Source organism: Protopterus annectens, chromosome 14.part0 (genome assembly GCF_019279795.1).
Source record: "Protopterus annectens isolate FY-2018-M chromosome 14.part0, PAN1.0, whole genome shotgun sequence".
NCBI lineage: Eukaryota > Metazoa > Chordata > Ceratodontiformes > Protopteridae > Protopterus > Protopterus annectens.
In genome coordinates this window covers 598,176,633-598,201,403 of record NC_056748.1, presented here as the reverse complement: position 1 = coordinate 598,201,403, position 24,771 = coordinate 598,176,633, and positions in this window count along the sequence as shown.

The following is a 24,771-nucleotide window of genomic DNA, read 5'->3' as shown; positions in this document are numbered from 1 at the left end:
CTTCTGGTGTCATTCAAAGGGGATTCACTATCCATCTGTCTGGGACAACATGATCGACAGACCACGATGCTTGGCCAGAGATGGTCTGCACCTGTTGCCCCTGGGATTCAGGTTACTGGCTAAGGCTCTTTCCACCTCTATAGTGCCTTTTTTAGGCAATGTTTAAAGGACAAAACCACCATGCAAAATCTGAAGGTAAGGCTACTCAATGCTAGAAGTCTAAACCTCAAAATGCACTCTCTTGAGGCACTCCTAAAAATGCAGACCATCGATATTTGTGCAGTAACTGAGACCTGGTCCAAGGATCCAGAGAGCACCCCTGCAATACCAGGCTACAACTCTTACAACACTCTTTGGCCACCAAACCAGGACTGAAACACTAAAGGTGGAGGAGTGTCCATATTCACCAAGGATATTCACACCACCAGGCTAGTTGCCTAACACAATGCGTCTGAAATTCTCCAGGTGCAACTAACACTTGGTAAGACTGCAATCAAAATTGTAGCTTGCTGCAGATCCCCCACCATGCCCCAAGATTCTCACTACACCTTTCTAAATATACTGCAAAATATTAAGATACAACCAAACACCCTAATACTGGGTGATTTCAGCTACTCTGCCATTAACTGGGAAAACTACTCATGTACTAACACCTTTGCCCAACGGTTCTTGGAATTCATAAATTCCAATGCCATGGATCAACTAATCCATAGTCCCACCAGGGGCTCCAATATCCTAGACCTGGTCATTACCAACAAGGGAAATCGATGCTCCACACCTATGGTCACCCCCTCGTTGGTCAGGTCTGACCATAAGCTAATCACCCTTGACATCCACATCCCTCCCTCATCCCCCCAGTAAGGAAAACCTGCGTAAAAAACTTCTCCAAAGCCAACTTCATGCTACTCAAATCAGAAGTGACAAACTTCATGACACCCATGCAGACAGGAACTGAAAGTTCGACTGCTGAATCCTACACTAAGGCACTGTACGAGCACATCCACTCATGCATGAATTGTACCATCCCAAATAGAACCAAGACGCTGTCCTCCAAAAAAGGAAGCCAGTCTGATGGTCCCCTGCCATAAACAAACTTTACAACAAAAGGAAGAAACTGTTGCAGAAAAGAGGAACATCCCAGGATGCAAAAAACTCCCTTAACAGCCTCAGTAAGAAGCTGAGGTCCCTCATAAAATCCTCCAAAGCTAGTTACAAAAATAAAATTGCCAAAGATTCCAAAGACAACTACAAGACATTCTATTGCTATGTCAAGAATCTAAATGGCAACGCTCAGATCTGCTCTGAGCTACAACAGAATGGCATTAAATATACTGATCCCAAAGATATTGCCAATATCCTGGCAGATCGACTCAGTGCTAACTTCACCCCCCACTCACCCCCTAAAGGGCCTATCTCAATACCGAAAGATTGCCAAATTTCAGTAATAACGGCCACACAGGTAAAAAACACAGTCTCCAAAGCTAAAATTACAGCATCCATGGGACCAGATGACATCCCAGACTGTGTTCTACATGAACTACAAAATGAACTGGCACCTCACCTAAGTGTCATGTTTAATTATAGCCTCACCTCAGGCTTCATGCCCACTGAGTGGTGCACAGCTGCTGTTATCCCACTCCACAAGGGGGGATCCACCTTGGATCCTGGGAACTACTGCCCCATCAGTCTGACGAGCCTGATAAGCAAGGCCATGGAACTTATTATCATGGAACTTATAAACAAAGACATTGGCAACCTTCAAACACCAGACCCCACCCAGTTTGGGTTTGTGAAGGGCCGATCTTGTCTCCTGAACCTGATTGAGTTGTTCGGATCAGTCTCCAGAGCTGTAGACAAGGGTTAGGTGGTCCACACAGCCTATCTGGACCTCGCCAAGGCCTTTGACACCATCCCCCACTCTAGAATCATAAATAAACTTACTAAGCTGGGCACTAATCCCTATGTCACTCGATGGGTTGCCAACTAGCTTACTGACAGAACCCACACTGTAAAAGTAGCCGACTCCAAATCCAGCTCCAGACAAGTGACAAGTGGAGTTCCTCAGGGTTCAGTCCTGAGACCACTCTTGTTTGGCATCTACTTCTCTGAAGTACAGGCCAACATTAAGGGACTCTGGCTAATAAAGGTCACAGATGACTGCAAACTGGGAGCCATTACTGAATCCCCAAATGATGTGGATAGTCTACAAAAGGGCCTTACAGAAACAGATGCTTGGTGCCAGAGCCATGGGCTCAAGCTCAATGCCAAGAAATGTAAGTTATCCACTTTGGGGAAAAAACATGTACCCATGAATTACCACATAGGTGGCAGTACACTAAACACCGAACGTGTGATAAAAGACTTAGGGACACAGGTGGACAGTGGTCTCACCATCGATAACCACATCAGTCAGGAAATCCTTCTATGTGGCACACCTTATCACTAAGGGCTTTTCATCCAGAAAAAAGGAGGTCATTGTCCCACTGTACTCATCCCTCATTAGACCCATTATAGAATACAACGCACCGTTTGGCATGTACCTCTCAAGACATCTGCAACAACTGGAAAGGTCACAGGAATACCTCACTAAAAGAATTACAGGCCTAAAGCAGATGTCCTATGCTGACTATTTAAAAAAACTCCAGCTATACTCTGTTGCATATCATCTACTCAGAGGTGATTTCTGCTTAACATACACGGCCATGTCAAACCCAGAGCTGTTGGACATGCTACACTTAAAGAAACCCCAATCCCTCAGAGCCACATGCTCCAGGGATCTAGACCTTGTCATCACAATGAACAAAACATGGTGGAGGGATAGGTTCCTGACCCAGAGACTCCCCAGACACTGGAATAGACTGCCCATACAAGTCAAGCAAAGTTCCTCTTTGGCCCTCTTCAAAAGGACCCTTAACGATTGGACGGGAGATAGGAAATTCACCCCGGGGATCATGTCAGTCATCCTGCTAGACAGGGGTCCAGAGAAGTAAATATTGTGGGAAGAAATAGCCAGGGAATTGTTATGGCTAGGCTTGTATAGACCCTAGGGCCAATAGCCTAGTACCAACCTATGAACCTATAGCCTTTTTTAATAGATAGACCTTTGACTAAATAAGTTGATTGTATTTCATTATTCAATATTCCCTCATGCAAATGTATATATCTTGTTTTTATTTTATTGTAGGATGTTAAATGAATTTATTTTATGACTTATAAGATTTTTGGATAATATATTTTGCTTTAATGAAATGTTATTGTGCTTTTAAAAAAAGCAGCACAATTATTACTTAAAGCAGATATCATAATGAGATTTGTAATGTGATTGGATGTTTTAAATGATCTATCTTATATTTAAATATTTATGCTTTGGAAAGTTTTTAAAATCTGAAGAAACATCATACAGAGACATGAAAGCACTTATTAAATAGTTGTTTCTGCACCACTGCCGTGTTTGTTGTTTTCTCCTGTTTTTATTTTTGTACTTTCCTCGGAGAACATTTCATTCTCAGGAACTTTCATTTTAATTCACTTGCATTTTATCTGACTAGTTCCTGAGGAGCGTGGATGTCGAATTAGATTTTAATCCTATGCCTACTAACTTGGGTAGTAAGGTTGATTCTTTTAAACAAGTATTATTAGTGGAAGGCAATCCATTACTTATGTTCGATACTACTGTTATTTCTGAAGGTGATTAGGCTTACATTGGTGATGGGAGAGTTATAAGAATTACTAGAGAGATTAGTATGAAATTATTGAAATTAAAGTAAATGCAGTGGCAATGGAAGTACCTGGAAGCATGTATGTGCTTCAAAATAATTCCTCGAGGATTAAGGGTTCTCAGAATGCCCACTTATGGTTCACTTTTTCCTGAACTACTGACTAAATGGCAATGGATTAATATGGAGGCTGGCTTTAGCTATATGAAACTTTTAATTGAACATCATATGGCTACTGAAGTCATATTGTCAGCAGAGATTTCACAGTTACAACATGAAGTTGTTTCCATTCTACCACCAGAAAGATGTGCTCCATTCTTAGATGACTTAACTAATAATATTATGGCCACTGAATATAGACTACACTTACAGAAAAAGAAAAAAAACTTGAAATGGATTTTACAGATTTTGTGAAAGGCAATGTCTTTTTGTGGCCACGAGAACCAGTGAGACAAAATAAGTGATCGGAAGCCACCAATGATGATTGTACTCCCATATACCAATCACCTCTTTGAACTCATGTTTTAAACCAGTCATCAGCTACCTCATCTAATGTTAACACCAATAACATTTCTGCATCTGCCTCCCAATGCTAGACAGGGGTCTGGGGAAGTAAATAATGTGGGAAGAAATAGCCACGGAATTGTTATGGCTAGGCTTGTATAGACCATAGGGCCGATAACCTAGTACCAACCTATGAACCTATGAACCTATAAGGAGAATTTGTTTCTAAACCAATCAGCATCAACTTCATCTACAATGAGGCAACCTTTGAAGTTGACAAACCAACTGCCCCCACTGTAATCATTTCAGAAGCGGCAAATTCCTGCTCTACATCCTTGAATGTGAATTTAATTCATACCTCTACAGACGTAAGAAAGAAAACACAGAATGAATCAGTGTTTAATGTCACTGATAACAATGCATGGAGTTTTCCGATGCTTCCACTGTCTATAAAGCCACAGCTGAAACAGAGGATTTACAGCAATGGAATGAAAAGATGCTCAACCTCGGTAGAGAACATGGAGGAAGGCCTGAAACATAAGAAAATATGGACTTAATTGATCATGATTTGGTGATAAATATCTTCAAGTATGTTTTAACTCGAGGTGAAGAGTCTTTATTCAAGATAGATCTGTCTTTTATTCCTTCCTTACATACTGGCATTTCGGATGTCATTGTTGCTATTAAATTATTTGTTAGAAATCTCATGTGTAAGATGATTTTTAATAAGAATAATGAATATGTTGACATTTTTTAAAAAAATCTAGTACGTTTACCCCACCACTACACCCTTTACTTGAAGCATTTGAAAGATCATGTGAAATAATTTGATAAAGTTAATGGGTTCTGGGAAATATAAGAAGCTTTTTTACAATATGACAGCACATGAACTGTCAACTTTCATTGTTGTTGTGTCTTTCGGCTTTTCCCGGTTAGGGGTCGCCACAGTGGAACTCCGGTCCGCTGATGATTGGCAGTAGATTTTTATGTGCCGAGTTGCCGGCCCTGATGCACAACATTCAACAAAGGTACACCCATTCAAGCATGTCTCCACACAGAAGACGCTCTAGCTGAGAATCGAACAGGATGTCTTATTGTGAGGTGACAACGCTACCGCAGCACCACCACAGAATTATTATTAGACCAGCAGATAAAGGGGGAGCTGTCGTAGTTATGGATCGAAATGCCCATGATTTTAAAATGTATCAGATCTTAGAAGATGCTGCAACTTATATATGTTTGACTAGTAGTGAATTGAACCATGTCATTAGAAATGTTCATGCAGATTTGTATGATATGTTGATGTGCAGACAGATAATGACCTATACAAATACTTTTTGATTGAGAACCCTATAGTTCCTTCCTTTAGGGGCTTACCGAACATTCTTAAAAGCATCATAGATCCTTCACTTAGACCTATAGTCTCGAGCAGAGGCTGCATCACAAAATTAATATCCATTTTTATGGAGAAATAATTACAAGTAGTTGATACTACCGATTGAATCTTACGAGACACACAACACTTCCTTTCTTCTCTATCTGCATATGTTTATTCTGATAAGTATGTATCAGAATTTATTTTTGTAACTCTTGATGTAACATCCCTATTCACTATGATACCCAATGATATTGGTGTTGAGTATGGTAGACAGTTTTTGTCCAAAACAGGGAATATTTCTGGTGAATGTATTACGCTGTATTGTATGTTGTTAAACTTAATACTTATGAACAATGCTTTTTTTTATATGATGGGAAGTATTTTCTTCAGAGGAAAGGTGTGGCCATGGGCACTCCTTGTGCCAACTCATACGCTAACCTTGTTATGGGTTTTTGGGAGAATACTTATATTTTGTCAAACATAAATTACTCAAGACAGGTATTGTATTATAAAATATTCGTTGATGATGTGTTTTTACTTTGGGCAGATACAGAACTTGAGTTAGTAAACCTTGTCACATATTTAACACAACCACCATATTTTTAAAATTTACAGGTACATTGTCTAAGAGCAGCACTGAATTTTTAGACGTAACAGGTAAGAGAGATGACACTGGGATTTCAACCAATATATATATATATATATATATATATATATATATATATATATATATAAAGGAATGTAAAATAAATAACTTTCTTTACAGAGACAGCAGACACCTTCTCCATATTTATAAGAATATAGTGAAAGGACAAAGTTTGAGGGTGTCAAGACTGACTAGCACTAATACTGAATATAAGACAGCCCTTGACAATCTTGAACATAATTTTCTACAGAGAGGATATAGATCTAATGAATGTTCTTTCTCATTACTTAATATGACAATTGATTGTAAAGTTAAGGGGAGACCTTATTTCAGAAACTATAACTCTGACATTAATCCCCCAGAAGAAGTGAGACCTAAGATGTCACATAGATGTAGAATGGTGATTTCATACAGAAATAATAATGCAGATGTAATGGATGTTATATACAAGAACTGGTAGATTCTAATGACAGATGATAAGCTTAAGGAGTTGCTTGGTGAAAAAACAAGCCTTACATATAAGAACAAGTCATTGAAAAGGCTATTATGCTATGGGAATGATAACAAACAACATATAATATCCCAAAGAGTTTGTACCTATAGTTGTAGATGTAATTTTTGCTCATATATTGGTAATACAAGTTATTTATTTATTTATTTACTTACATTTGTTGACCGGGAGTGTCCGACTGAATGTAGGTCCATTTTCAGCAGAGGCCCGGGGAGAAAAGCTCCACAGTTAAAATATACAGACAGTAGTTACATTGTATTTACATAGCAACTAACAATTTGATTAACATAGCAATTAACAATTACAAATATAGTTACAGATGAAGAACATAGTACATCAGTAGACAACTAGAATCTTTATCATCTGTGAAGTACATAACAGGCATTAACAAATGTTACAATAAGAAGTTCCTGCTGTATAATAAGTAGTTAGGCTTATGAGCATCCGAGTTTGCTATAATCAAGGTAGTTAGTGGGGTGGAAAGAAAGGTAGTGGGTGGATTGGGTGGGTGATATTAGAGGGGGAGTTGCAAGGGCATAGCCAGCATGTTTTTAGGTGCGCTTTTAGTAAAGTTTTGAAGTGGATGCATGATGGTACGGAGGTAATTGTGGGTGGGAGGGAGTTCCATAATTTGGCTATGGCACAAGAGAATAGTGCTTCTCCAGCAAAGTTATTGGCTTTAGTGACCTGTAAGTGATTTTTGTTGCTGGATCTTAGTGGTCAGGAGGTGCGATAGGGTTGGAGTAGATTCTGGAGGGATGGGACTTTTAGTGGATGATTTACTAGTTTGTGGCTGAGTGTGAGTTGATACCATTGAAGGAGGTGAGGGAGTTCAAGCCAGCCCAGTTCAGCAAGTGAGAGACAGTGGTGACTACGGTAGGATGCCCCTGTGGCGAATTTGGCAATTTTGTTGTAGCAGGTCTCTAGCGTGTTTAGATTGCATTGCTTTTGGTTGGTATATATTGGAGAGGCATAAAGTAGGGTGGAGATAAGATGGGAATTTGCTACTGAAATCTTTGCTGCTTTGGTGAGAAGTTGCTTATTTCTGTATAACTCTCCTAGTTTTTTGTGGACTTTTTTATGGTCATGGATATGTGAATGTCAAATTTTAGTTTATTGTCTATTTCCACTAGCAATTTGGTGTGTTCTGTTGGGTGTATAGTGGTGGTGTCTTTTGCTGTGATGTTAAAGTGAGAGTTGTTTTGAGTATGTTTGGTGGGTTGGAAGATGAATAGTTTAGTTTTGTTTGGGTTGAGTATTAATTGGGCATCAGATAACCAAGTTTCAACAGAGGAAAAGGTTTCCTGTGTGACTTTTTACAGTTTGGGTAGGGACTAGGCTGAGCAGATGATGGTTGAGTCATCTGCGTATTGTAAGCGTGTGCCATGTTTGGTGGCAGAGGGTAGATTATTGGTGAAAATAGAGAAGAGTAGGGGTCCAAGGATGTATCCTTGGGGAACCCCTATAGAGACAGGTAGTTGGGGAGATATCTAATTCTGCCATACAACGGATTGTTGGTGGTCAGACAGGTAACTCTGAAACCAGTTGGTGACTGATTGAGAGAAGGATAGGTTATTGAAGACAGAGATGAGTTGTTTGTGTGGGACCATGTCAAATGCTTTAGATAGGTCTAGGAAAGTAGCAGAGGAGAGATAGCCATTGTTTTTATGCTGAAGGATAGTGTTAGTAAAGGAGAGTAAGCCAGTGGTGGTGCTATGGTTTGGTCAGAAACCATGCTGAGTATTGGAAAGGAGGTTGTTAGTAAGGAGGTAGTCTGAGACCTGAGAGTGAATGCATCTCTCTAGTATTTTGGAGAGTGGAGAGAGAATAGCTATGGGGTGGTAATTGATTAGTTTTGTGGAGGGGCCGCCTTTGTGGAGGGGAATTATATGTGATACTTTCCATAGTGTGGGAACATAACTTTCTGACAGAGATCGGTTAATCAAGATGGATGCTGGGTAGGCTAGAGCATCAGCTGCGATTTGTAGGTATTCACTTGGGAGGGTGTCTGCTGCTAATTTGGTGGGCTTAAGTTTAGTTAAGAGTTTTTTTTATGTTGGTAGGAACAGGAGAATAAAGAGAAGACAGTGGGGAGATTACTAGCTGAAGGTATGGGGTGGAGGGGAGTTGTGTTGTCTAGCTAGTGATAGTATGGTTTGTGTGAAGTGTGTGTTGAATGAGGTAGCAATATTTTCAGAGGAGTGAGGGATGTTAGGAGTAGGGGCACTGACTTTACCTGGGTGGAGGATGGAGTTTATGGAGGACCAGAATTGTTTGACGTTATGTTGGGAGGAGTCTAGGGCAGACTGGTAGTATTGGAATTTGTCCTGTTTTATTAGCTTTTTGACTCTATTGCATAGTTCTATGAATTTCTGTCTAGCTGAGGGGGTTTTGGTTTTGCGCCAGTGCTCCCAGGCTTTATCCCTGTTTTTCATTTCTGACTTAGTGATTTTCTGTAGCCATGGGGAGGGTTGTGCTTTGGTTCTGGAAAGTCTTATGGGGGCGTGGTAATTAAGGATGCTCAGGAAGGAAGTATTAAAAAATTCAACTGCGTCATCAAGACTGAGGTACTTTAGAGGATGCCAGTTACATTATTTTAGGGATGAGATGAGTGTGAGTGGGTTAAAGTTTATTTTTTTACATATCTGATGGTAGATGACAGGTTTATCTTGGTATAGGTGTTTTCTGAGTAGGAATGTTGGGGAGTGATCACTGGGGCTATCTGATAAGCAGCCTGCTATATATGACTGGGGGCTCTTACTGACTAGTATCCAATCCAGGGTAGTGTGCTTGTTGGAGTTTTTATTTATCCTGGTTGGCAACTGGACTAGTTGGGTGAAGCCATGAAGGTTTACATGATGGGTTGGATGGTTGCCAGAACAGGATTGTCAGTCAATATTGAAATCACCTAAAATTATAGTTTCTTGGGGGAGATGGTGGGTAGACCAGCTGCGGAGGTTTTCTAGGGGAGGGATGTTTTGGCCAGGTGGGAGGTAGCTACCAGTTATGTTGATGGTTTTATTTTGGTTTATTTTGAGGTTGGTATATTTTATTTCTTCATTGCCTATTTGTGGAGCTGATGATTTTAAGATCTGGATGTTTAGATGCTGTTTAAATATTATAGCAACGTCGTCTCCTTTCTTGTTTAGCCGGTCTACTCTTAGTATGCCGTAACCAGTAGGGAGGATTTGCTCACTGGTATGTGAGGTTTTAGCCAGGTTTCTGTCAGGATGACTATATCTGGGGAGTACAAGTCTATGGTGGCATGGAGTTCATGGACCTTGTTGGATATACTTCTAATATTTAGGCTTAGTAGAAAGGAAGTCACTTGGCTTTCTATTGGCTGTGATTTGTGACAAATACTTAAAATGTATGAATTTAAACACTATGCAGACTGCAGGACTAGAGATCTAGTATATTTGGCATACTGCACAAAGTGAAGTGTCCAGCCTTCTACATAGGAAAAACTAACCGAACCCTAAGAGAACACATTAGGGAACATATATATGCCACTAACAAGGAAGATGAGATGAATGCTCTAGCAAGACATGTTCTTAGTGAGGGGTTAGTGCATAAGTTCAATTTTACAGTTCTTGAATTGATTTTTAGGGCTCCACGGTTAGGCAGTATACTAAGAATACAACAGAGAATCAAGAAATAAAACGGATTATTCAGCTACAGGCTGATAAATGCTATGGTTTGAATTATAGAGTATCCATTAAACCTTTTTTTTAATCAATTGGCTGTCGAATAAACAAGTTGATTATATTTCGTTATTCTATATTCCCTCATGCAAATGTATATATCTTGTTTTTATTTTTATGTAGGATGTTCAATGAATGTATTTTATGACTTATAAGATTTTGTATAATATATTTTGCTTTAATAAAATGTTATGGTGCTTTTAAAAAAGCAGCACAATTATTACTTAAAGCAGACATCATAATGAGATTTGTAATGTGATTGGATGTTTTAAATGATCTACCTTATATTTAAATGTTTATTTTTTGGAAAGTTTTTAAAATCTGAAGAAGCATCATACAGAGACATGAAAGCACTTATTAAATAGTTGTTTCTGCACCACTGCTGTGTTTGTTGTTTTCTCCTGTTTTTATTGGTTGTAACACATGAAGTGGTTGGTTTATGTGATGCTGCAGTCATATCAACAAGCATGACCTTTAAAATCACTTGTTCTTAAGTAAACTCTGCCTGTTCCCCCACACAAACACATGCACACACACACACACACACACACACACACACACACACACACACACACGTGAATGCATGCTTATGTACACACACGTACATATAATACATTGCAGAACTGGTTATAATAAGAATGATAGGGAAGTTAGAGGTAATAAAAAATGTTAAAAGAAAACGATGAAGGGCTTCCTTTTCAGGTTCATTACAAAAGGCTGAAAGTTGTCTGAGAAGGAAAATAAATCCAAAGGCTGACTTTAGGATGAAGACTACAGTGCTATAATCATAGCAGAGCAGGATCTTGGGACTTTAAAAGGGAATAGTTTAAAATTGCCCATGCAGTACACTCAGTTAGTGACATGGGTAGGGTTTAGCAACAAATGGTAAATGGGCAACCTGATTCTGCACTCAGCCTTAGAGCTACCACCTATAAAGTTAGGTGCTTTGTATTGTAGGCAGCTTGGAAGAAAGGATAGCAATGCAATGAACAATAGTCAATTAACAGCTCTAAGTATGATGCTGCTGCATTGTAATAATACCTATTTGGACAGACTTGGGGAGATTGTAGGTAGCAGATGTGATATAAAATTTCTTTTTTGAACAAAAAATGATGAATAATTATTGAACTGAAAAAAATAATGGAATTAAGTTATGGTGTAAGGAAATATTTTTGCACAGACAGCAGTAAGTACAACTTGTTTCCTGAGAGAAATATGCAGGGACTACACTGTTACTTATTTGCAGTAGGGTGGAGGGCATACTTCTCAACCGAACAGCATAGAAAATCTAGACTAAACCAGAAATAACTGGGGGGCAAAAGCCCAAAAATGGGGACAGATTTTAAATATTGCTTCTGTAAACTTAAGAGTTGCTAGACTAACAGGCTTTGCATTAGTATGTGTTTCTTGAAGGATATGAAGCCTGAAACTCAAAAGTCCATCATTATTTAGCTACTTCAGTCCTCGATTTGCCTAACACCAACAAGTTTTATGAGGAATGGGCCACAATGTGAGGCTAAACTCTAAACAGTTGATTGGTACAGCTGAGGGATCTCACTGGGCTAATAATGAAGAAAATGCCAGGTACATGCTTCCAGAAAACCCTTCACAGTATTACAGAGATATGAACAAAGAAAGTAGACTGCTTGTATTTGTGCTGTCACTTTGCATATTTACATCTTAATATAGCCATTTTAATTTGCATAAGTTTTGCAGAATGATTGGATGCCATGCAGGATGCACCTGTTTGCATGCTGCCTTGTCTGCACATAAGATTAATATTCAACCTTTTATAAATCTGATTTACTACAAGAATAAATATGCATACATACATGACGATATTGCCCAGACTCAAGGCATCCTCTTGGGATATATATTAAAGAGGTTCTCAGCTGCTTTAGAGTTGAAACTTTTCAGCTTGTTTTCTCATCAGTGGAAACAGCACATCTCTATGCTTAAAGAAAGATATCAGACATAAATTAGCATGCTTTCCTTCATGTTCTGAAGACAGCCCTGTTCCTCCAAGATTTAGTGCTTAGTTCAAAGTTTACTTATTCGGTCAACAAAAAAAATCTGTACAGATTTGTTTAAGATCAGTCTACATTGTTGCAATAAATCAATAATACCAGTTCCACATGAATATTTCATCTTGAAAGTATTGTTTGCATTAAAACATTTCTTTTTTTCTGCTATTTAATATATGTTCTTTTAAAACAGATTAATTTTGTTTCTGCAGCAGTGAAGTTGTGTATATGGCAGCTCTGAAACCTATGTAAGAGCTCATGGGTCTAGTTATTTTTTTTCTGTCTTTAATGCCATAAAAGAAGAACTTTCATACTTTAATAATGTGTCAGTGTCCCTGTAGCTGAAAGAATGCATAATTCTTTTTCCTTACCGATCACCCCAGCATGGTTTCATACAGGGAAACACAAGTGCCATTTGACCTTCTGTTGCAGTTCTAGAATGCAAGCTTATTATTCCTGCCATGTGCTTGGCAGACTCATTTGGGTCACTTGCCAGGTCTTCTTTTGCTATGTAAATCCGAACACCCACTGGTGCCTTGATAGCCTTCCCATTATATTCACCTATGATATATGCAGGGATAATATAGCCCTTATAAAAAATGCAGATCTGAACAGATCCTAAGTAAGAGTATATGTTTTAGAAGACTGGTGCATTATGGCAGTAACAGATTTTCCTGTCTTGCCACAACTTTTCCCTGCACTTGCAAGTCCAAAATAAGCCACATTTTTGTCTTTACTGGTGGACACTGTGGATTCCCAGGTGCAGATTAATATGTTCTTCAGGTATTCATTGTGAGGTTCCTTTCTTTTGGTTGAAACAACCTCTCTTGCCATGGTTAGGGGTGAGGACCTCCCTGTACTGTGTAACAGCAAAAGTGGGTCTCTGTCATTAGATGGCTTATACAAATTATATAGCAGCTTACTGCAAATTACCTCTGTGCACATTATGAGTGATGTATTTAGCAGGATGTGGTGATTGTGCTCCACTGATAAAATAGAGCATAATCATTATTTACTTTGCTATTTTGTTTGTTTTCATTATCCAGGTAAGAGGGATAGGCAAAAAGCAGCTTATCAAGTGGCAAGCCCATTCTTAGGTAGTACGACAATAGGTGTGTGTGTGTGTGTGTGTGTGTGTGTGTGTGTGTGTGTGTGTGTGTGTGTGTGTGTGTTTGTGTGTACCCGGATGGAGAAATGATGAAATCAGCAAGAAAAGAAGAGTAATATTGCTGGAACGACGTCATCCTCAAGTCTTGACCAGTACCTTCACATGGTACAAAATGTCAACAAGGAGACACTGATATATAGTATGTAGCATATATAGCATATATCATGAAGATAGGTAGGTTAAAAAATAAAAAGAACAACTGGGCACACAAGTCCCATGATTAAAAAAGTGTCCAATCCTACTGTGCGCACTAGTGCCAGGACTGGAAAATGGCTCTGTAGAATCCTCAAGACATGAAACCATTCCTACAATGGAGTTAGAACAGGCTCAGGGGGAGGATGGCCCCAGTGTTGTAGAAGGAAGCACACTAAATCACAAAAACTGGTAGACCAAAAAAGATGCATAAAGATGATAACAGTGGACTTTTGAGTGTAAGTAAGGAATTATGTTGTTGTTGTGTCTTTTGGCTTTTCCCGGTTAGGGGTCGCCACAGCGGAACTCCGGTCTGCTAATGATTGGCAGTAGATTTTTACGTGCCAAGTTGCAAGCCCTGATGCACAGCCTTCAATGAAGGTATTCCCATTCACGCATGTCTCCACACAGAAGATGCTCTAGCTGAGAATCGAACAGGACAATGTCTTACTGTGAGGTGACAATGCTACCGCAGCACCACCACCGCAGTTCAAGTAAGGAATTATGTATTGTTGCTATATGCAAAAAGCTCAGAATTTCCAAACAGAAGATATTTAAAATGATTAAGACAGAAATTAGAGGAAAGAAACATACTTGCACAAGAAAAACTGTCAAATGGTTCATATGCAAATTTGTGTTCATTAATACAACACATCCTTGAAAAGCATTACACAGACAAAGAAACTTTGGGCTCCCTAGAAAAAGATGCAAAAGAGGAAGTGAAAAAATATAAAGAACAAACCCAGAGATTTTTGAGAGATATAAAAAAGAAACATGGACATGGGAAAGAAAAAGAGATTTGATATGGTGCAAAATTTATGCAAAAGAGAAAGCCAAACTAATCAATACAAAAACTCATCTCCCAAGATATTTGAAGAAAAATATGGGTAAACACACCCAGATACAGAAAATTTCACAATACAAAAAATAAGAACACAAAGGGGAAATGTACAACAGAAGATTAGTAAAGTAGAATTAAACAGATTAAGTTATGGGATATCTGTGAAGTGAAGGATTTAGTGTAGAAAATCCAACTCAGTTAACGGCACAACTTGGTGGAATAATGAGTCTCCAGATTAAGGAGAAACAGAGGGAACAGGAAGCATCTGATAACTTGCCACATAATGGTGCTCTGGAGCCTTCAGTATGAAACCAGTACAAACTTTCATTTGGAGTTGCGCAGCAAGGGAAGGAGCTAGAAACAGTGACAACTCTGACTCAGGCAATGTTGTGGAGTGATGGACCAATGGTTCCCATATGAAGGAGCAATGGATGACGTGGGATGCAGCTGAAGAGGATATGTTACAGGAAGACATTCTGGAACTTTGTTTAGCATGCCCACAGGAAACAGAGCAAAGAATGTGCCCTGAAAATGATCAAGGGGAGGAGTTGCCTGATTTAATAGAGATGGATAGATATATTAAGACTGATGAAAAATAGATTACAGAAAGTAAGACCCAAATGTTAAAAGTCTAATAAAACAGATGAACACAGTAATCAAGACTATTAACAGAAATTCATGTGATATAACGGAATTAAATAGTATATATTACTGTGTAGTTAAACTAATCACAGATAAAGTCTTACCACAAAAGTACAGGACAATAAGGGAAAAGAAGGGAAGAAATAAAATGCCATCATGGAAGTACCGAATACCAAATACTGAATACCGAATAGAGAAACCTATAAAGCAATTAAGATAAGAAGTGTTACTATTAGAAGAACATAGATGAGAGAACAGATCAACATAAATACTTAGAAAGATAGATGCAATAAAAGGAATGCACAGTATCAGAATAAACCAGGATCTAGCAATCGGTATTGTAAATAATAAACTAAAGATATCAGAACAGGCAGAAAAACTGAAGATATGCAGACACATATAAACTAGGAAAAGTACAAAATAAGCAATTCACTGATGGCCAAAAAAGTTTTATAGAGAACTGGGAAACAAAACAAAAGGAATAGAAACACCACAAAAAATTAAGAAATAGACACATTTTGGAGAAATATTTATGAAGACCGTGTGGAAAATAAAGATGCTACATGAATAGAAAAATTAAAAGTAACAGTAGGGAATTCAAATGTACCAGTTAATCTGTTGCTAGATAATTCTGACAAAACTGAACTCTAAACCAATGCACAGAAGGTTAATTACAGATTATATGGAAGCAAAGCAGTCACTATATAAAACTAACTGGAGTAAGGTGTTCAGTGGAAAAACTACAGATGGAATGTGAAAAGTTTTTAAAGAGAAATTGTTTGAGTGCAAAAAAAATAAAAAAAAAAGTTTAACATCAGGATGTAGGCACACAACATCAGGGGGGTATATTTTCATAAGAACAAGATATCTGATTATTAAGGTGAGAGACAAAAAATACAAGAAATGGAAGAGAGGTCGAACTATAACTTTGAAAACTGAAATAAACAAGCTGGACAAACAGATTAAGCATAGTGTGAAACAAGATCAAGAAAAATTTGAAGAAAATTTATATAAAGATATTGAGCATAATAGGAAACCTTTATATAGATACATAAGATGTGGAAGGAGTAAAGACACACAAACTGTATGCAGAATCTAAAATTTATTCTCAGACACAACAGATTATAGCTATATTTACAAAATCTTCTGCAAAACAGTTTGGCTCCACAAAAGGGGTGATCATTTCTCCTAGTGACATCCAGGTAACCCCAGATACTGGAATCAAATTAGATTTTATTGAAAAAGAACTGCACAAACTAGATCCAAACAAAGCACAGGGAGAAGACGGAATTAGTAACAGTGACCTGAGAACACTTCAGCAAGAACTTATGGTACCATTTTATCCATTACTCACTAGGACATATAAATATTGGGGGATTCCTCAAAATTGGAGATGTGATTATTATACCTGTCTTTAAGGGAAAGGGGAGTAGGACAACCCCAGAGTCATATAGACCCTTAAGTCTACTTTCATGTTGTGGAAAAATAATGGATAAGGTAAAATTGGACAAGTTATTGTCAGCACTGGATAGGTTTGGACTTGAAACCATATATCAGCATGCATATGTTGAAAATAGATCTATTACCACCTGTAACATGGTATTCTATAGCAATATAATAACAACCATGAATGAAAAATTGTGCTGTGATGTAATTTATATAGATTTAACTTCAGCATTTGACAGGGTCATACACAAAACACTGATCAATAAATTAGTACAACTAGGTATTGATGTACTCTTGATAAGATGGATAGCTGCATGGCTTACCAATAGGATATGGCAAGTATCATACAGCAACTGGACAGGTAAAATCCTTGGTTACAGTCAGGGTGTCCCACAGGACTCTGTCCTAGGCCCTTACTTGTTTAGATTGTAACCTTCAGACCTAACTTTTTCATCTGAGGTGCTCTACAGTCTATATGCAGTATATGGGTATATGGGTAGATTCAGCTTTCTAATCATATCAACCAATTGGTTAATGATAGTTATAGAACTATAGGTTGTATAAAAAGATTTATAAAGTCTAGGGAATCAAAAATGATGAAATAATTGGTTGTTAGTTACATTAGACCCAAACTTGAGTATGGAATAACAATATGGAAACCCTATATGAAAACAAGCATGAGTAAACTGGAAAGAGTACAGCGGAAATATACCAAGAACATCCAAGGATGTGAAAATTTAAGTTATTATGAAAGACTAAAATATCTCAACTTGTACAGTGTCTCTTACAGATATCTAGGAGGAGATCTTATTCAGGTATATAGGGCATTTAGAGACAACTACCTCTGGGAATGTTTGGGGTTATCAAAAAGTACTACAGAATCATCAGACAACCTATGTAAAAGATTCTATAGGAATGAGAACTGTACTAATCGGTTCTCTGACAGAATAGCTGATGCATGGAACAGACTACAAAATTACATTAAAGCAAGTACTAGTTTAGATATTTTTAAGAACAGCCTGGATGCTTATTATGGGAACAAGAGTTTTGATATATTGGCAAGCTAGAAGGGCATTAATGCCCGTGCTTGAAATATTTGTATGTATGTATGTATGTAGGATATGAAATGGGATGAAAATGGCCAGTGAAACTGAAACAAAATTAAGAAAAGCTCCTAAATAGAAAATCCCAAGCACAGATGCAGTACCTAAGTTCTGACCAAAAGTATTAACATCTTTACAAAAAGATTTAGCCCTGAGTAAGAAATTGTTATATGCACATCCTGAACAGACACCAGCCTAGTTAACAATAGGAAAAATTATGCTCTTCCTTAAGAATGAACCTGTAAACCATCCTAAAAACTGTAGACCAATAACTTGCCTTCCAATGATGTACAGACTATATACTGAAAATGATGCAGACAGAGTTTATAGTCATTTAGAAGAAAACTCAATCATGGCAATAAAACAAAAGGGTAACAGAAGAAAGTCATATAGAAAAAAAGGCTTGTTGCTAATTGTTGCTAAATAAAACCATAATGGAGAATTGTAAATTGGGGAAGAATCTAAGTATGACATGGATAGTTTACAAAAAAGCATTTGACAGCATCTCACATTCATGGATAAAGGAGTGTTACAGATGTATAAGATACACCCTGCATTAATGAATTATATTATAGTGACCAAGAAACAGTGGCAAGCCACTTTGCAGCTAAGTCATGATAAAGGACACATTATTATTACAGGGATGAAAGTTCAAAGGAGGATATTCCATTGTGATTCTTTGTCACTGCTTTTGTTTTGTCTTACCCTTAACCGATTAAGTTGTTTAATTAACAGATTTGTTCTTGGTTACAATTTGGCTCCCAGAAATCAGACTTGCTTAAAGATTTCTCATCCACTTTTTGTGGGTGAATTATAACTGTAGAGTTCATCATATGAGATGTTGAAAGTACAATTGCAAGTGGTTAAAACTTTCTTAGATAAAATAAGAATGACATTTGGTCTTGATAAATGTGCAAAAACAATGTTTAAAGCAGGAAAGTTGCAGTACCAAGAAAATATCAGTCTAGGACTGGAATATGATACAGAGGAAATTGAGCAGGTAGGCATGTATAAATATTTGGGAATTGATGAAGAAACAGCAATGAAATATGATCAAATGTGAATAATGCTTAGTAAGGAAAACTTAAGGAGACTAAAACTAATATTGAAAACAGCCTAGACTCATAGGAATAAAGTCCAAGCTTAGTTTTGGTGTGATTGACTGACCCCAAAAGGTATTGATTCAGACTGACAGAAAAACAAGAAAAATGCTTCAGACTTATCGAAAGATATATAAAAATCAGTGTATATTAAGATTATATGTTCCATGGTCTGAAGGAGGTATGGGCCTCCTCGAAATTGATTACATGTATAGCTCTGCAGTTATGGGACTGCATCCATATTTGCTAACCTGATCATATCCAAATACTGAAAATTTTACATCATGAGGAAAAGAAATGTAAGATGACCTCTCTGCTTACTTTAGCAGAAGCATTCCATTGGAAACCAGAAGTAGACAAAAATCAGACAGCAACTGAATGTGATAAAAGCAAAAGAAAAAATATAAGTAGAAGGATAAGATTAGAAGGAAAGAAATGTGGAAAAGCCATAAATATAGTGGCAAGTATATAGATTTCCTCTAACAACCTCATGTTGATCAGGATTTGACACATGCATGGTTAAGAGGAAGTGAGCTGAAACCAAAAGATGAAAAATTAATAATGTCATCCTGAGACAGTGGACTACATACACATTGGTTTAGAAAGTCCATTGAACTTGTTAGAGAAACAGACAAATGTAGGTTCTGTAAAAGAAGAATTGGAAACACTTGCACATCTTGTTGCTGGGTGTGATATAGTCATGGCAGAGGGCCCGTATGCTGAAAAACACAATGATGTGGCAAAATTGCTGCATTGCAGATTATGCAAACTGTACAATGCTGAGAAACATTGGAAACATAAACCACAAAGCATTATGGAGAATGATGAAGTGCATATCACATGGGATGGCTGGGTCTATATCACAACAGCAAACGTTAAAAAGTTAGACCGTTGTAATATCAAACCATTACGTTCGAAACCCAAGAAAACCGAAACCACAGAACATCGATTTTTTTTCCCAGGGAAAAAAATCGCTGTTCCATTACAAAAAAAAAAAACAAAAAAAAAAACGTAACCTTCAACCTAAGCTGAACCAACGTGTGGGTGTGCCCCCCACACCCCCCTACTTAAATATACCAACTCCGAGATCGCACCACAGTGGAGGAAATAGCAAAGCCCCAAAAACATCCCACTGACTTTTTTCCCTGGGGAAAAAAGTCGATGTTCCGTGGCTTCACTATTTTCCACTTTCGGACTTCAGAGTTCGATATTACAACATTCAAACTCGTTGCAGTTCGACGTTGTAATATAAACCTGGGATGACCCATTATTAACAATTCAAAAAATAGATGTGAGAAAACCAGATAGAGTAGTTAATCAAAAAAAGACAAAATTAGCATTGATCATTGAAATTGCTACACCTAGTGATTACAGTCTGTCATGTACAGAGAGACACAAAGTCATAAAATATCAGAATTTGCAGGGAGAAACGAGAGCAGTCTAGTAGAAAGATACCCAAACAGTTCCAATAGTAGTAAAAGAAATCAGGCTAATAACAAAGTTGTATTTAGATACGCTACCAATACATGTAACTCTGTGTGAATTGCAGAAGGAGTCAGTTCTGGACACATTGTGGGTGCTGTGAAGAGCACTTTTGGCTAACATCAAACACTGTAACAGTACTAATTTCATCACCCTTAATCATACTCTAACTTAGGAATGGGGACCATTCCATTCATTGTTTTAGTAATACAAAAGATTTGGAAAAATTAAACTTTGATTAGCCAAAACAAGGACTCCATGATATAATAAAACAACAACAAATCACCAGTGTTTTACTATTCCTACCTCCCTAAGTCTCCATAGTGTAGAACGGGAAGTTTGAACGAAGGTGTCTTGGGTGATGTTGCGTCAGCACATCTTTCTCAATCTTCCTAAAAAAAGTCTCATCTGTTTGAGAAAAATTACAGTTGTATTCAGGCAATTGCTTAGAATAGCTTACTCAACCTAGTAATTTAAAAAAATGTGTATGAAGTTACAGCATTTTAGCACATTTACGGAACATGTTAAATGGTCTTAGAAATAACATTTTTTACTTAAATAAACATAATGACCTCTATTCATTCAGATGACAGCAATTAGTCATGGCAGTGAAAACTGTAGTAGGCAAAATGAAAGGAAAGGCATAAGTGGGGGGTTAGTATAATCAGTTATCAAGATAACTTTGTTTATTATGTGTACTACTATAGAACAAACACTTGTTGTATCTTTCGGCTTTTCCCGGTTAGGGGTCGCCACAGCGGAACTCTGGTCCGCTAATGATTGGCAGTAGAGTTTTATGTGCTGGCATGTAGGGCCTAACGCACAACCTTCAACGAAGGAATGCCCATTCACGCATGTTGCCACACAAAAGACGCTCTAACTGAGAATTGAACGGGCAACGTCTAACTGTGAGGTGACAACGCTACCGCAGCACCACCACTGCAGTGCTATGCTATGCTATGAAGAAAAAATATTTTTGTGGAACAAAAAATTGATGATAAAGAAAAAGACAGAAATGTGTGGTACAATAATGTAATAAAACATTTCTATGTAGAACCATGGGAAAGATGAAAAAAAAATAAATCTATAAAAATAAAAATCAAACACTACCAATAAAAATGATAAGATGAAGATGAAAGTTATGGGCAACTTGTTGTTTAATTTCTTACCACTTCTTAGTTATCCAAATGTTACCTACATCTAAAAGGTGACATATAATCCCATGCAGTGATCATTTGCATCAACAAACCTTTGATATGACGAATAATGTGCATATATAACAGGTCCGTACTAATCCCTCTCCCCTTCCAAAAACTACAGAGGAATAGGGATTAAGGAAGGAACTAGCCTGTCTTACTAAATGAAAAAAAATAAGTGAGTACAATACAAGATTTTTTTAATTAAATGAGTATGCAGCTAGTATAACAGAGGTGGAGAAAGTAGTGTGGTACAGTCATGCAATCAACAAATTTCGAACAAAGTTAATGGGGGTAGGCAAAACACTGTCAGTATTTCAGTATTAAAGAAACCATGTATATAACAAACAAATAAGCAAGCAAGCAAGCAAAAACATCAGATGGCCATATTGAGGTAAATATAATGACTTTCATATAAACACATTCATTCAGAAAGAGTAAATGGGAAACTATTAATTTACTAATTTACTTTATATACCAGGTAAAAGAATGCAGTATGTTTATCATATAGGCTATAAGAATATACATTGAGAGAATGATTTATGCTATATACAAGAATGTAGGGTAGCAATCATATAGGGTATAAGAAGATGTATTGTGAGAATGAAGTCAGACAGTCAGACTTGATTTGTTCTGCTCAGAGCTGCAATACTGACTAGACATGCTATGTGGAAATTTTAGTATGAGATATGTAGTGTTTTGTCACCCTTGACTTGTATACTTACCCAGTCAACAGAGTAAAACAAATAGGAAACAAGCATTTGCTGGTGCCAGTTGACTTGAACTGTCAGTTATTTGGTAGTTACTGCAAAGGATTAAGGCTCTGAGCTGTTAAAGAGCTGCATCCTCTAATTAACAGAACAGGGATTGATACCTTTCACCTCTGTGTGCCTATTGTGTCTCTCTGAGCAAGTCACTTAAAAAGTAAGTTCTCTGGGGTCACCTGTGAAATGGGACAAATGTCCAACTAGTTAAGAAAAAATAATGGAGTAGACTTAAATTTTAAGAAAGCAAACAGAGTGAGAGACAGAGAAATTATGAGGCAGCAGACAGCACACACAAAATATTTGGCAGTGAATCAGCAAAGCTTCTGTAATAAGTAAAAACTGTACTTGCAGTGAAACACCAGGGTGTGGCAAGATAAAAAAATGTGTTTACTGGCATGTACTACAAGACCCTACCCAAGATCGAATCTTTGAACTGGCAATTAGCGTAGAAAATTAGATCTCTGAGCTGTTAATCAGCTGCTTCCTGTGCAGAAGGTAAAAAAAGTATCTCTAGCAAAGTGAGCAATGAACACTGTTTATGTACACATAAAGAGATCATGCAGAAAAATAGAAGTGAGTTACATTTGTAGTTCAAAATAGAATCTTGGGAAGCAACAGCTGAAAGGACTTCATACATGAACACGTACACATATATAACAAACTTCTTTATGACAAATATGAAGCTGGAGAGATAAGAATCACAAAATGCTCATATAATGTCTCTAAATTTCACATCACATTCTGAATTTTGTAAACTTTTTTACTTGGCCACTAAACGTTTGCCATTGGAATGGAAAATGGGAATATTTTCACACTAACATTAATCAGCTTGATGTTTGCATTAAAGTTTATCCATTTATTTGTTTTATTACTAAGTATATTTATCCACTTAGGCCACCTTTCAGTCATGATTTAGGCAAGAAAGTTGAGAGGAAAGGCAAAGACTATAAACAAGAAGAATTTAGAGTAGCCAGTCAAGCAACAGCAGCTGTTTGGAAGATGAGATACATCCGAAGTACTCAGAAAAACCCACACGTAAAATAGTAGAACACAAAACTCACAAAGAGAGTAGCTGGAGATTAGGAGCACATCCCTACAATGGAACTATGATATATCAGTACCAAGCATTGATGACTGTGCCGTCCTTTAGTGAATATCCTTTGAACATGCATTCAGAAGATGACAGGAGAGAGTCATTTGGGGAGAACCTGGACAACAAGCATTGTAAATAAATGCATAAGGTAGGTGAAAGTTAATTTTACAAAGAGCACTGAGTATGAATTCAAGAAGTGGGTGCAGGGACCCTGTAGAAAAAGCTCTATATGTGAATTTAGTTGGTGTGGGAATTAGAGAGTGAGTGCACTGAAAAGGAAGCCAGGAGGTAGGAGGCGATGACAGGGAACAACAAGTTCTGAACTCAAACTGGTAAGAAAGGAAGTGGTGACCCTACAGGCAGTTTGGAACAAGGCTTTTATAATGCTAATCTTATGAGACTGCATGATGAAGTCTGAGTTTTCATAGTACAGTTTTATTTCAACAAGAGATTTCCCAATTATTGTGTGCTCTATCATGTTTTGTGCCTGGAATCACTTTTCATTGATTACATTTGTAAGGGCAATGCAGCAGTTCATGAACTGAAGTGAGGCACCTTAGATGTAATTCCACAAAGTTGGCAAAAATGTTTACTTGTGTTATAGTTACAAAGAAATGCCTCAACCCACTTAAATACAAACTCACAACTTTGACACTTGTTAATGATTTCAGACAAAACATTTTTAGAAGTTACAGTTTTTGATTAAAAGTATGAACTATGAAGATATAAAGACCTAAAAATCATTGTAATATATAAGTCCGCCACATGACCTATAACTACATTAATATAGTTATAGTAAACACTAAAACCTTACGATATATATCTATATATATCTATATATATATATATATATATATATATATATATATACATATATATATATATATATATATATACACTATATATATATATATATCTATATATATATATACACAAATATATATATATATATATATATATATATATATATATATATAATATATATACACAAATATATATGTGTATATATATATATATATATATATATATATATATATCGCACACACACACACACACACACACACACACACACACACACACACACACACACACACACATGTAGAATATTTGACATTTAAACAATACAGTTCAAACCCTGACTTTGTCTTGTTTACCTAGGTTAATTGATATTTCTGCATAAAGATATTTCCTATCAAATGTTTTTCTGTGGTGGGAGAGTATATGAAGCAGCAAAGCATAGCCAAATGCTCAAGATAGT